At 30.4% G+C, this 11,409-nt stretch overlaps 1 pseudogene; it reads left to right on the top strand.

The window, feature by feature from the left end:
* Positions 1-4,712: 4,712 nt before the first annotated feature.
* On the top strand, positions 4,713-11,015 carry LOC133796319 (structural maintenance of chromosomes protein 5-like; annotated as a pseudogene).
* The last annotated feature ends 394 nt before the right edge of the window (positions 11,016-11,409 follow it).

The following is an 11,409-nucleotide window of genomic DNA, read 5'->3' as shown; positions in this document are numbered from 1 at the left end:
AATTCTGACATGACGACATATAATGCAGTTAAACAAGATCTCTCACAAATTTTCAGCAAATTCTAAATAATTTAAGATGTCAAAACTAGGATTTAAATAGTCTATTGCACGCGCAGGATGCGTGCAATAAGTTGTCTGAATATTGATTTCTGTATTCTAAATTATTCAGAATTTTCTAAAAATTTGTAGGAGGCACCCTAAAATTACATTATACAAATTAGAGTTGCAGTTTATTTATATTCCAAAAATACCTATAGATAGTGATTAAACATAATATAGTGGTATCTTATTTATATATATCTCTTCTATATAATAAGTGTGTAAATAACGAATTTTTTTTTGTTTTAATGGTTTTTTATTCTTTTAATGTTAATTTTAATGGAATATTCTTATACTTAGCGGTAGTTTGTAAACACTTAAACATAAATAAAATAAAATCAAAAAATCAAAAAATCAAAATATGATATTTTTGAGATATTTTACAATGATAATGATTTAAATATAATAAATAATTAAACAAATTAAAAAATAATATTTTAAAGATATTTTACAATGATAATTATTTAAAAATAATAAATAATTAAACAAATTAAAATATGATATTTTTGAGATATTTTACAATAATAATTATTTAAAAATAATAAAATCATACGTTTTATAACTTAAATAAAATTTAATTAAACTTAAACTCACTAATTAGAATAATATCATATTAAACATATAATATAATCTACTATCAATTAGCAATAAATTACTATTTAAAAAAAAAAAAAAACTAGCGAGAAACTTAAATTTAAAATTCACGTATAATGTTTAGTATTACTTTAAACATATAATATATAATTTCTTGTTATCACTCCCAAATTCAATAACTAGAACAAACATAAACTTAAAGAAAAGTAAATAAATTATTTAATTAAAATAGGATATTTATTTGAAATTTATATGACATTAATATAAATTTAATAAAAATAATTAATAAATTCTATAAACAAAACTAAGCAAACGTGCATATTGCACGTTGCTTGTATCTAGTATATATACATCTCTTCTATATAATAAGTGCGTTGATAATGAAAATTCTTAGTTTTAACGATTTTTTATTTTTTTAAAGTTAACTTTAACGAAATATTCTTATATTTAACTGAATATTCTTATATTTAACGGTAGTTTGTAAACACTTAAACTTAAATAAAACAAAATAAAAAATTAAAATAAGATATTTTTGAGATATTGTACAATAATAATTATTTAAAAATAATAAATAATTAAACAAATTAAAATATAATATTTTTGAGATATTTTACAATAATAATTATTTAAAAATAATAAGATCATATGTTTTATAACTTAAATATAATCTAATTAAAATTAAACTGACTTATTATAATAATATCATATTAAATTAGCAACAAATTGCTTTTTTTTTTTTAAATTAGCAAGAAATTTAAATTTAAATTTCACACATAATATTTAATATTACATTAAACATATAACATATGATCTCTTGTTTTCCTTCCCAAATTTAAAAACTAGAACAAACATAAACTTAAACTAAAATAAATAAATTATGTAATTAAAATATCATATTTATTTGAAATTTATATGACATTAATATAAATTTAATAAAAATAATTAATAAATTCTATAAATAAAACTAAGCAAACGTGCATATTGCATATTGCACGTTGCTTGTATCCAGTATATGCATAATTTACATGTTTTTTTTTTATATATAAATAAATTTGGGATATTGCCCATTCGTATGCATGATTGTTGCTAAATATTAATTTGTTTCCTTTTAAAGTTGGACACAACACGTCCCATTTTATTAATTAATTTAAAACCACATAAAAAATAAAATAAAATAAACACTTCACTGAATAGCTTCAAATTTATGAACTCAAATCAAAAGAAACATAACTTAAAAAAAATCATAAAATAACCCAAACCATACATACAATCGAAAAAGTAAAATAATAATAAATAAAATATGCAGTATTCATCCTTAAACCTAAGGCTGTGTTTGAAGCGGTGGAAAGGAAAAATGTTTGGTTGCAAGGGAGAATTATTGTAAAGTAAACAAAATAAATCTATTGCAGAAAGCTGTCCCATGTTTGGCTGTTTATCACACTCACTATTGTATCTATCACCAAGTAATGAAAAATACAACATAATATTATATGAATGTGATGAGTAATATTCTTAAAAGGCAAACAATGAATTAATTAATGGAGAATAATATATATCCAGAAAAAGGGTGCCAAATGCATACATTAAAAAAAGAAAAAAAGACTTGATTGATAATATAGAAATAATTAGGAAAAGAAAAATGAGAACACTAAAATTGTTTATAGATTTGGAGCTTGAGATGTTGTAAAAAAGAATGAAAAGTGGCTTTGGAAATAATACAATCGCATTCGGCTACCTTGAGTTTGCTCCAAAGATTGACCAAATTGTTCCTCTGAAACTCATCCAGCCAATCCAATTTCAACCCATTACTCTCTAAATATTCCTCAAATCTCACTGGCAACAACACTATCATTTCATCTTCTAAATTCAATACTCCTTTCCCTTTCTCCATCGATCTATTATATTTTATGTAACTCTCCTTCTCTGAGACTCTCAAACATAATATTATTATAATTATATATGCCAATGTTGAGCAGTGGCTCACAAACTTTTTTTTTTTATCGAAACTATTCATTTATAATGGGGAAATTCGATCGAGTATGTCAAGATTTGACTATCCAAGGGAAAAAAAAGTAAATGCAGATTGATATTCAAATAAAAAGTATATATTATTCATTGAAAAGTAGATTTTATTTCCTTTTCTTTATATAGAAAAGCTCGTACGTAAAGACTTTGAGGGAAAAAGATTAATAATAAGTAAATGACCACTTTTCAATACCAGCGATACTCCACATTAAATGATTATTTTTTGCTCTTAATTATTTTATCTGTCAATTAACTAAATTTACTCTTTTTTTTTTCTATCAACATAATTTTTTGTTGGCAATATTCATAATGGAAAAAAAAATGAAGATTTTCATTTGAAAAAAAAGGTTTATATCCATTAATTGAAAGGTAGATTTTTATTTCCTTTTTCTTTCATAAAGAAAAACTTATACTATAAAATTGGGTTTTCTCGACACCCAACCACGACAATCAATTCTGTTGACTATCGTAATTGCTAAGCGAGACTCTACGCCAATAATTAAAAACTGTAGGCATAGAGACCAACGCCGACAGCTAATAACTGTCACCATTGCTTTTGACTGTCGCTATTGATCCCAACGCCAACTGTTAATTCGAGACAAATGCCGACAGTTAAAATGTGTCGCTATTGACCCCAACGCCGACAGTTAAGTCGAGACCAATGTCGACAATTAAAATGTGTCGTTATTGACCCCAACGCCGACAGTTAATTCGAGACCAATGTTGACAGTTAAAAGGTGTCGCTATTGACCACAATGCTGACACTTAATAAAAATCCAATGCCGACATTCATAAAATGTCGCCAAAATTCAAATAAAAATCTAAAATTATAATTAATGAATAGTATAATTTTAATAATAAACTAAATTATGTAAATATATATTTATAAAAAATATGTATTTATTAAAAACTTTAAAAACTAGTTTTTTTTTCTAAATTTTTCATCTTATTAACTTTTGTATTTATAATAATTTTTATATCAAAACATAAAATTACTATTCTTTAACATATTTATAAAATTAACTATGTTATTATTTAACATATTTATAAAAATTGTATTAGTTAAAAAATAGCTGTTTTATTAATTGGAAAGTATTGTAAAAAAATTAATGAATAGTATAATTTTAAAAATAAACTAAATTATGTAAATATATATATGTATAAAAATGATGTATTTATTAAAAACTTTTCAAACTAGATTTTTTTTTCCTAAATTTTTCATATTATTAAATTTTTTATTTATAATAATTTTTATATCAAAATTTAAATTTATTATTCTTTAACATATTTATAAAATTAACTATATTATTCTTTAATATATTTATAAAATTTGTATTAGTTAAAAAAGAATTGTTTTTATTAATTGGAAAAATATTGTAAAAATTAATAATAAATTATGTAAATATATATATTTATAAAAATTATTTCAGACACAAAATAAAAATTTCGCGCGAAACCATATAAAAAACCACCAAAAAAAATTCATTTCCCTCTCTATCTTCTTCTTATTCTTCCTCTCTATCTCACACAGAAACCCATAGTCTCTCTCCCTTCACTTTCAGACCTGTACTCGGAAACCCCCAAACCCCAAACACAGAAACCCCAATGGAGAGACCCGTACTCAGAAACCCCCAAACCCCAAACACAGAAACCCCAACGGAGAGACCCAAATCGGCATTCAACTCAACTCCATTCTTGAACCCAAACCCAACGCCGAGCCTGTTCACATTTGGTACGTATATATATTTTATGAGTCTTTGTATTTTATGAGCTCGTTCAATCTGTATTTTATGCTTGATCTTCTTCGATTTTTCCGATCGACTAAATCCAACATTGAAAGGGTTAGCTAGCTGAAAACTTTAATCATTGTATAAAGTTAGGTTCTTTTGGGGGTTTTGTAGTGAAGGGTCACTACTACATGTGGAAGAAACTAAATGAAATTTTGAGATTTGGGTTTGGCAATTATGAAATTGTTTAAATTTTAGTCGATTGTCATGATAATTTCTGACTCTTTTGCTGTTGGGCAGGTGATTTTCGACTTCTGATTTTTGGCACTTTTCGCAGTTGTAGGTTTATTAGCTGGTTCCTCTTGTGCTTTCTCAATGTAATTTCTCTTATCTACAAAATTATTGAAATACCATAGCCATTGTTCAATTCATTTTAGCTATATTTAAGTATAAGTTATAGTGATGAACACAAGTGTATTTGGTACTATATATAGTACATGAATACTTAGACTAGATTCAATCTTTGCAGGTGTAATACCCTGGTCACCCCAGAACAGTTACGGTGAATGGTGGACCGGAAATTTGACCCGCTACCCGAGTCCTTTGGTCAAAAACGTACTCTAAGTATGATTAATAGGTTAAGGTATAAAATTAATAAAAAGGGAGTGGATATCTTTCATTACAAACTGCTCTGCAGAGCTAATAAAAAAAACATTTACAAATTGTTCTCAGGACAAAATGGTCATTACTGTTTCAAATTTACAATCCTGCCGACCTAAACGGCAAAACAGGGTAAACCCCCTAGTTCCTCTGAGAACGCCTTGGCCGTGGTGGTCAAGCGGCCGCATATGTACACAGCACCACCTAAGCTCTCCACTCAAGGCTGGGTGAGCTTTTCTTTCCCTTTACCTGCACCACATAGCACCCATGAGCCAAGGCCCAGCAAGAAAACACAATATAACATGATATAATATCAACAATGATCGTAATAATCATCCAGGACTGTCAGTCCCAACAAATAGGTGACTATCACAAGAGTCACTAATGCAGGGGACAACACCCTCCAGTCATGTGACGATAGGGTCACCGGGGCTTAACAGATAAATGAGCCTTTCATAAGTTTGAACAGGATAGGTGTATGGTGAATAGTCACCAACATAACCCTCCTCATGACCATAGAGTCATAACCCTGGAACAACGTTCCCTAGCCATGTGACAAACAGTCACCGGGGCCACCTGCCCTGGCTCTGATTAACTGGTCTTAGACCAGACAAGCGCTTATAAGATCATCGACCTTAGGGTCGGTCCAACATTAATGCCATAGAGCCATTCAATGCTGATATCGATTAGATCTAATCTTCATTTGGCTCGACGTTCATGACGCTATGCCATTTCTGACTCTTAGGTCAGTGTCCCTGACTAGTCAGTACATATACAAGTATACAACATTCACTAGCATATAATATGCAATTCATGACCACATTTATCAACCAACATGCCTTAATAACAATCACGCATGTCATATATACACAGGGTGCAGTTTTCTTACCTCAGATTCGAGCTAGAAAGATTAAAAGAACGACCCGCGAGAACGATCAACCTTTAGTCCTTTAGCGGTCACCTAATCATAACAAAACACGGGATATCATTAATAATAATGATCAACATAGGTTCCCACACCAATATCTAGCCTCCGGAAGATCAATCCCAACTAATCCCAGTAGTAGGAACACTCCCGAGGCCTATAGCTAAGTTCCCGGGGTCAAAACGAGCAAGCGAGGTGAAAACAGGGCAAGGGCTGCGGCCCTGACACCATGGGCCGCAGCCCCCAGAAATATCTAAGACAAGCGCCGCGGCGCCCAACCAAAACAGAACCACCCTTCTTCCTCTTCGAACCAGGGCCGCGGCCCCCAACCCTGGGCCATTCCCAAATGCGTTTTCAACCTCTCCAAGCTTCCAAAATCATGCCTAACCATCCCCAATCATCAAAAAAAAGTTCCCAAGCTTCCCAAAACTCCAAAACCCTCAAAACCCAAGGTTCAATTCCACCAAAAACACAACAATTCACAAAGTCCAATTCAAAGCTTAGAAACTCAGAAAACTCAAAACTTTAAACTTAGATTACCTTCGATTGGGTTGTTTTCTGTCAAATCCTTCGGTTAAGAAGCTTCTAATCTTTCCTAGGATCGCTAAGCCTCGATCCTCGCTTGATTCCGACTCCTAGAACTCGAGATATCCTCGAAAATGCTCAAACGGTAAAACGGACTATCGAAAGGGAGAACGAGAGGTTTTCTAATCGTACGTTCTATCTGATAAACTACTTCAGGCTTAAGTAACCTCAAATAAAACCTAGTGCTCGGGGTCCCGAAAATACCCCCGGGGACATTATAGTCAAAACCTCCGGAATTTCACCCTGATCTCAAATATTCCCAATTTATCATCAAATAAACATTTCTATTACCCCAAAATTGACCTCGTTATGACAGAACCGCTAATCCATTATATATGACCGTCTCATGCCGAATAGCTCGAATATATCTCCATAATAATGGAATCTCATTCACAAATCAAGTTATGCACCCAAATACACATATTCAGCATCAATGGGCCAAATTATCAAAATAGCATAATTATTCAAATGTGGACCCACATGCACGCATATAACATCATATCATAATATAATTCACATATACATGCATAATATCATTTAATGGCATAATTAAATAAGTATGGCCCTCACAGCCTACTAATCCTGCCATTAAACCATATCGGAGAATTTGGGGCATTACAGCAGGGTTGCATTTATATTGTTGATGCATATAAAGTTTACTGGAGTAACTGTGTTAAAGGGATTCACACTGGACAAATGGTTCTGCGGCTAGTTTAAGTAATTTGTAACTTTTCATATGGGATCTTGCTCTTCCTGTTAGATTAGGCTCACTTTTTGGTTCATAGTAATATATAAATTATATGCCACGTTTTGTGAAATATATCTTCTTTCTGGTTTGTAGACAAGAAAAATTCAGCTATCACTATTGTGGACAACGAGGAGCACTTGCATTGAATTTTCTCATCTGTTTGTTTTAGGAAAAGTGGTGCCTAAGAAGGATATTGCTGAAATAACTAAAAGGTTCAACATCCAAGTCAGCAATTTGACTCAGGTGAGTTTCTTTATCACTCAGTGATTAAAATATGAATTAGTACAAGTGATAAGTTCAATAACACATATTTTTTCACTGTGAAATTTGAAATTAAAACACTTATTAAAAATCATATAAGGAAAAACTTTTTATTTATTTTTAACATGTGTTTTTATCTGAGCTATTAGAACAACTTGTGTAATAGTTTAAAAAATATTTAATTAAAATTGTCCCATATGCATAAGTTTATATTAGTCTACATGAATATGTCTGTAGAACTACCTTTTGTGAGGTTTTTTCCCCTAATAAGGAATTAAGCCAACCCAAGTGAGTTAGTTTAATTTTTCTGAGCGGGTTAATTTTTTACAGACCAAATTTATATGAATGACCTACTATGCTCAATTGGGCAACTAAGTCCTTCCTATGGTGGATGGAAAGGTTTATAATTGGACGATCTCTCTCTCTCTCTCTGTTAACAAAAAAAAAAAACACTTTTGATTGAAGACAATATCATTTTATTTGATAGCTAAATTCAAATTGTAAAGCTTAAAATTCTTGTTTCTATATCTCTTCGTTTCTTTATGTTGCTATCATTTTATATTCTGTATAAATATGGTTTAATAAATATTTCATAGATATGATTATAAATCAAAGACTTTCTTTGAAATTAATTAAGCTATTATACTTATTTTCCTTTTTCCTTGGTGGGGGATTGTGGGAATAGTTTTTGCGTCAAGACAGAGTCTGTGAATTTTCGAAGTTATCTCCTGTAGAACTTCTTGAAGAGACTGAGAAGGCTGTTGGCGATCCTCAACTTCTAATTCGGCATCGTGTGCTAATAGAAAAAAAAGTAAGGAAGTGAAGAATTTAGAGCGAGCAAGTTTCCAGATAATATATATTTTTAGAATGGGTTTAAAATTCCTGAAACTTCCCCCATATCACATTGAAAATCCTCTTTTAAGCCGTTGAGACAAATGAAAAAACTTTGGATCAGCACAAGGCATATATTGCTGAACAACAAGGAGAGGTTGAGTAAGTTCGTCAAAGAGAACAACTTCTAGTCAAGGTTTGTTTGTGGGTTTAGCTTTTTGTTCTCGTTATTTCTTGGCCCATTCATGCATGAAATGACTTGTTTGCAATTATTTGTAGGATGAGGCCATGAAAAAGAAAGTGCCATGACTAAAATATGACATGATGAAGGCAGAATATTTGGAAGCCAAGGAAAAGGAGAAAGATGCAAAGAAAAAGCTGGATGAAGCTGCAAAAATATTAAAGAATCTTGAAGAACCTATAGTGTATGATCTATTGGTCTGGCTAGATATGTTGCAGGAGAAAAAAAGCAAGAGAAAGGCAATCTTAATGCCAAAGTTGAAAAAATAGCTGGTCGTGTTGATGTTAATGCCCAAAAGTGTATCACTACTCTAGGGGAGGCAGAATCCTGGGTAGGTTTAATGGCTTATATTTCATAAGTTGAGAGGTCAGGCCCATGGGTTGCTGCCATGAAATCTAGGGTTTGATTTCTCGTATGGACTTATATAGCAATTTGCCTGAGTATAGAGTTTAGCGGAAGGGAAAATATGTGTATATTATTTGTGTATATTGCAATCTTTTTATTATTACGCTTTTCTTTCTTATGAAAAATTACTAGTTAGTTTCTCAGTTATTTGGCTTGGTTAAACACATTTGCCCTTGTTATTCATTTTTTCTCTTATCAGGAAACATTGCGCAGTCAAATATTAGACCTACACGTTTCTGCGACTGAAAAAAGGCGTCATAAACAAGAGAAGGAAAAACTTTTGTTTAAAAAAACTCAAGCTCTTACAGAGTACCAACACAGGTTAATTTAGCAGGATCATGTTATCCATATGTAGTTTTAGGATTTCATTTAACTTGACACATCTTTCTACTGTTTAGTTAATTCACCCTTACTCTTTGCATGTTAAAACAAATTCAGGGTAAAAATATGAAACTTCTACAAGCATTGAAAAGTTCTGGATGTAAAAAAATATTTGAAGCTTATGATTGGGTGCAAAGTCATCGTGAAGATTTTAATAAGGATGTTTATGGTCCTGTGTTGTTGGAGGTACACACACGAAAGCCTTGATTGTATAGTTTACTTATTACTGCTTTTTTCACAATTAACTTCATTGAAGTCTTTCCGAGCACAAACTCAGGTTAATGTACAAGAGAAAATTCACACCAACTACTTAGAAGGTCATGTTCCTAGCTACATCTCGAAGGTAGTTTCATTTAAATATTAATGTTTTTTGTTTGTACTCCACATTTCTTTTTTCTTTGATGTCAAAATCAAGGTTTTTGTCGACATTTCCATTCATATTTTTTCTCCTCTACAAAAAAATTTCCTGTGAAATCTTCTTTTATAATTTTCTTGGTATTTATCTTGAATGAAGTTTATTCGTCTATTTAATAATTTTTACTATGCAAATGTTGTTGTTCTTTCATTCATTCGTTAATATATTATGGTAAGATATACTATTTAATTATAATTTGAAGTCTTTAATTCATTGGTGTAGGGAATATCATAGGACTGACTTTTAAGGTGGATGCCTAGATTTATTAGGAAGAATATTGAGAAAAGAAACACGATTGAGTTTGCAGTGATTTGGAGAAGAGAATTATGTTGTCTTGTTGAGATTTGTTGTATTATATATTTTGAAGTTTATGGAATTATAATATTATAACGAATTTTTATTGAGAATTATTTAGTCTCATGGGGAATTGATGTATTATTTACATTTCAATTGTATAAATAAATGTTGTATGTATATGAATTTTTATTATGATAAATATAAATTTTTTTACAAGTTATAGTACTAATAATTAATTATGTGAGTAATTTTTTTATTTAAATTTATATCAAACTTCAATTGTTAAAAATATAATTAAAAGTTTAAAAAAATATCTATCGAAAAATTATTTATATATATAAATTTAATGTCACAGCGACACCTATTAACTGTTGGCGTTGCTAGCAACGGCGACACGTATTAACTATCGGCGTTGCCAGCAAAAACGACCTTATTAACTGTCGGCGTAGCCAGCAACGACGACACTTATTGTCAACGTAGCTATCCTTACGCCGGCATTGGAAAATACGGCAGTTAGTCGACTGTCGTTATTGCTCAATAGCGACAGTTAAAAATTGTCGGGAAACCCGTTTTTGTAGTAGTGATAGAATCGAGAAATTAAAAACGGGGGCAAAATATAACCACTTTTTTAGAGTTAAAAAATTTTCTGCCTGCTTTTCTCTCTCTAGAAACTACAATGTAGAGGAGACACATCTATTGGGATCGACTTCTGGCCATTAAACAAGATCACCAGGATGAATAACGACGATTTAGCAGCACTATATGAGTCGATGGCATTAGAAGATGAGGAAGAAGATGAATTTTGTGATGTTGATGACTAGGCCTTGTTAAACATGTTAGGAGTGTATCCTAAAAGCATGTAAAGACATTTGTTTTTTTGTGAATAAATAAATACAATGGTTTATTATTATCGTTATATTTAGTTTGTTAAATTATTGTTTGAATAATTTTGTAAATATCAGAAAAAATTCCATATTCATTATTGATGATGTGATCTTGTATTAGTACGAGAGAATTAAGATCACATGAATGAATAAAAATAGTCAACAACAACAAATTAAAGTTATGGAATTCTTTAATTGGAATTGTAAGTACGGTTTACTGAGTATCATAATGATACAAATAATCTAGATTCAGATTATTGATGTGGAAATACATCTCAGTAAATATGCTTTATATAATATGATTATATATGACATGGACCGATATGAATTA

The sequence above is a fragment of the Humulus lupulus genome, chromosome 8, assembly GCF_963169125.1.
Source record: "Humulus lupulus chromosome 8, drHumLupu1.1, whole genome shotgun sequence".
Lineage (NCBI taxonomy): Eukaryota > Viridiplantae > Streptophyta > Magnoliopsida > Rosales > Cannabaceae > Humulus > Humulus lupulus.
Note: the sequence above shows the minus strand (reverse complement) of the source record. Positions and strands in the feature narration are given on the sequence as shown.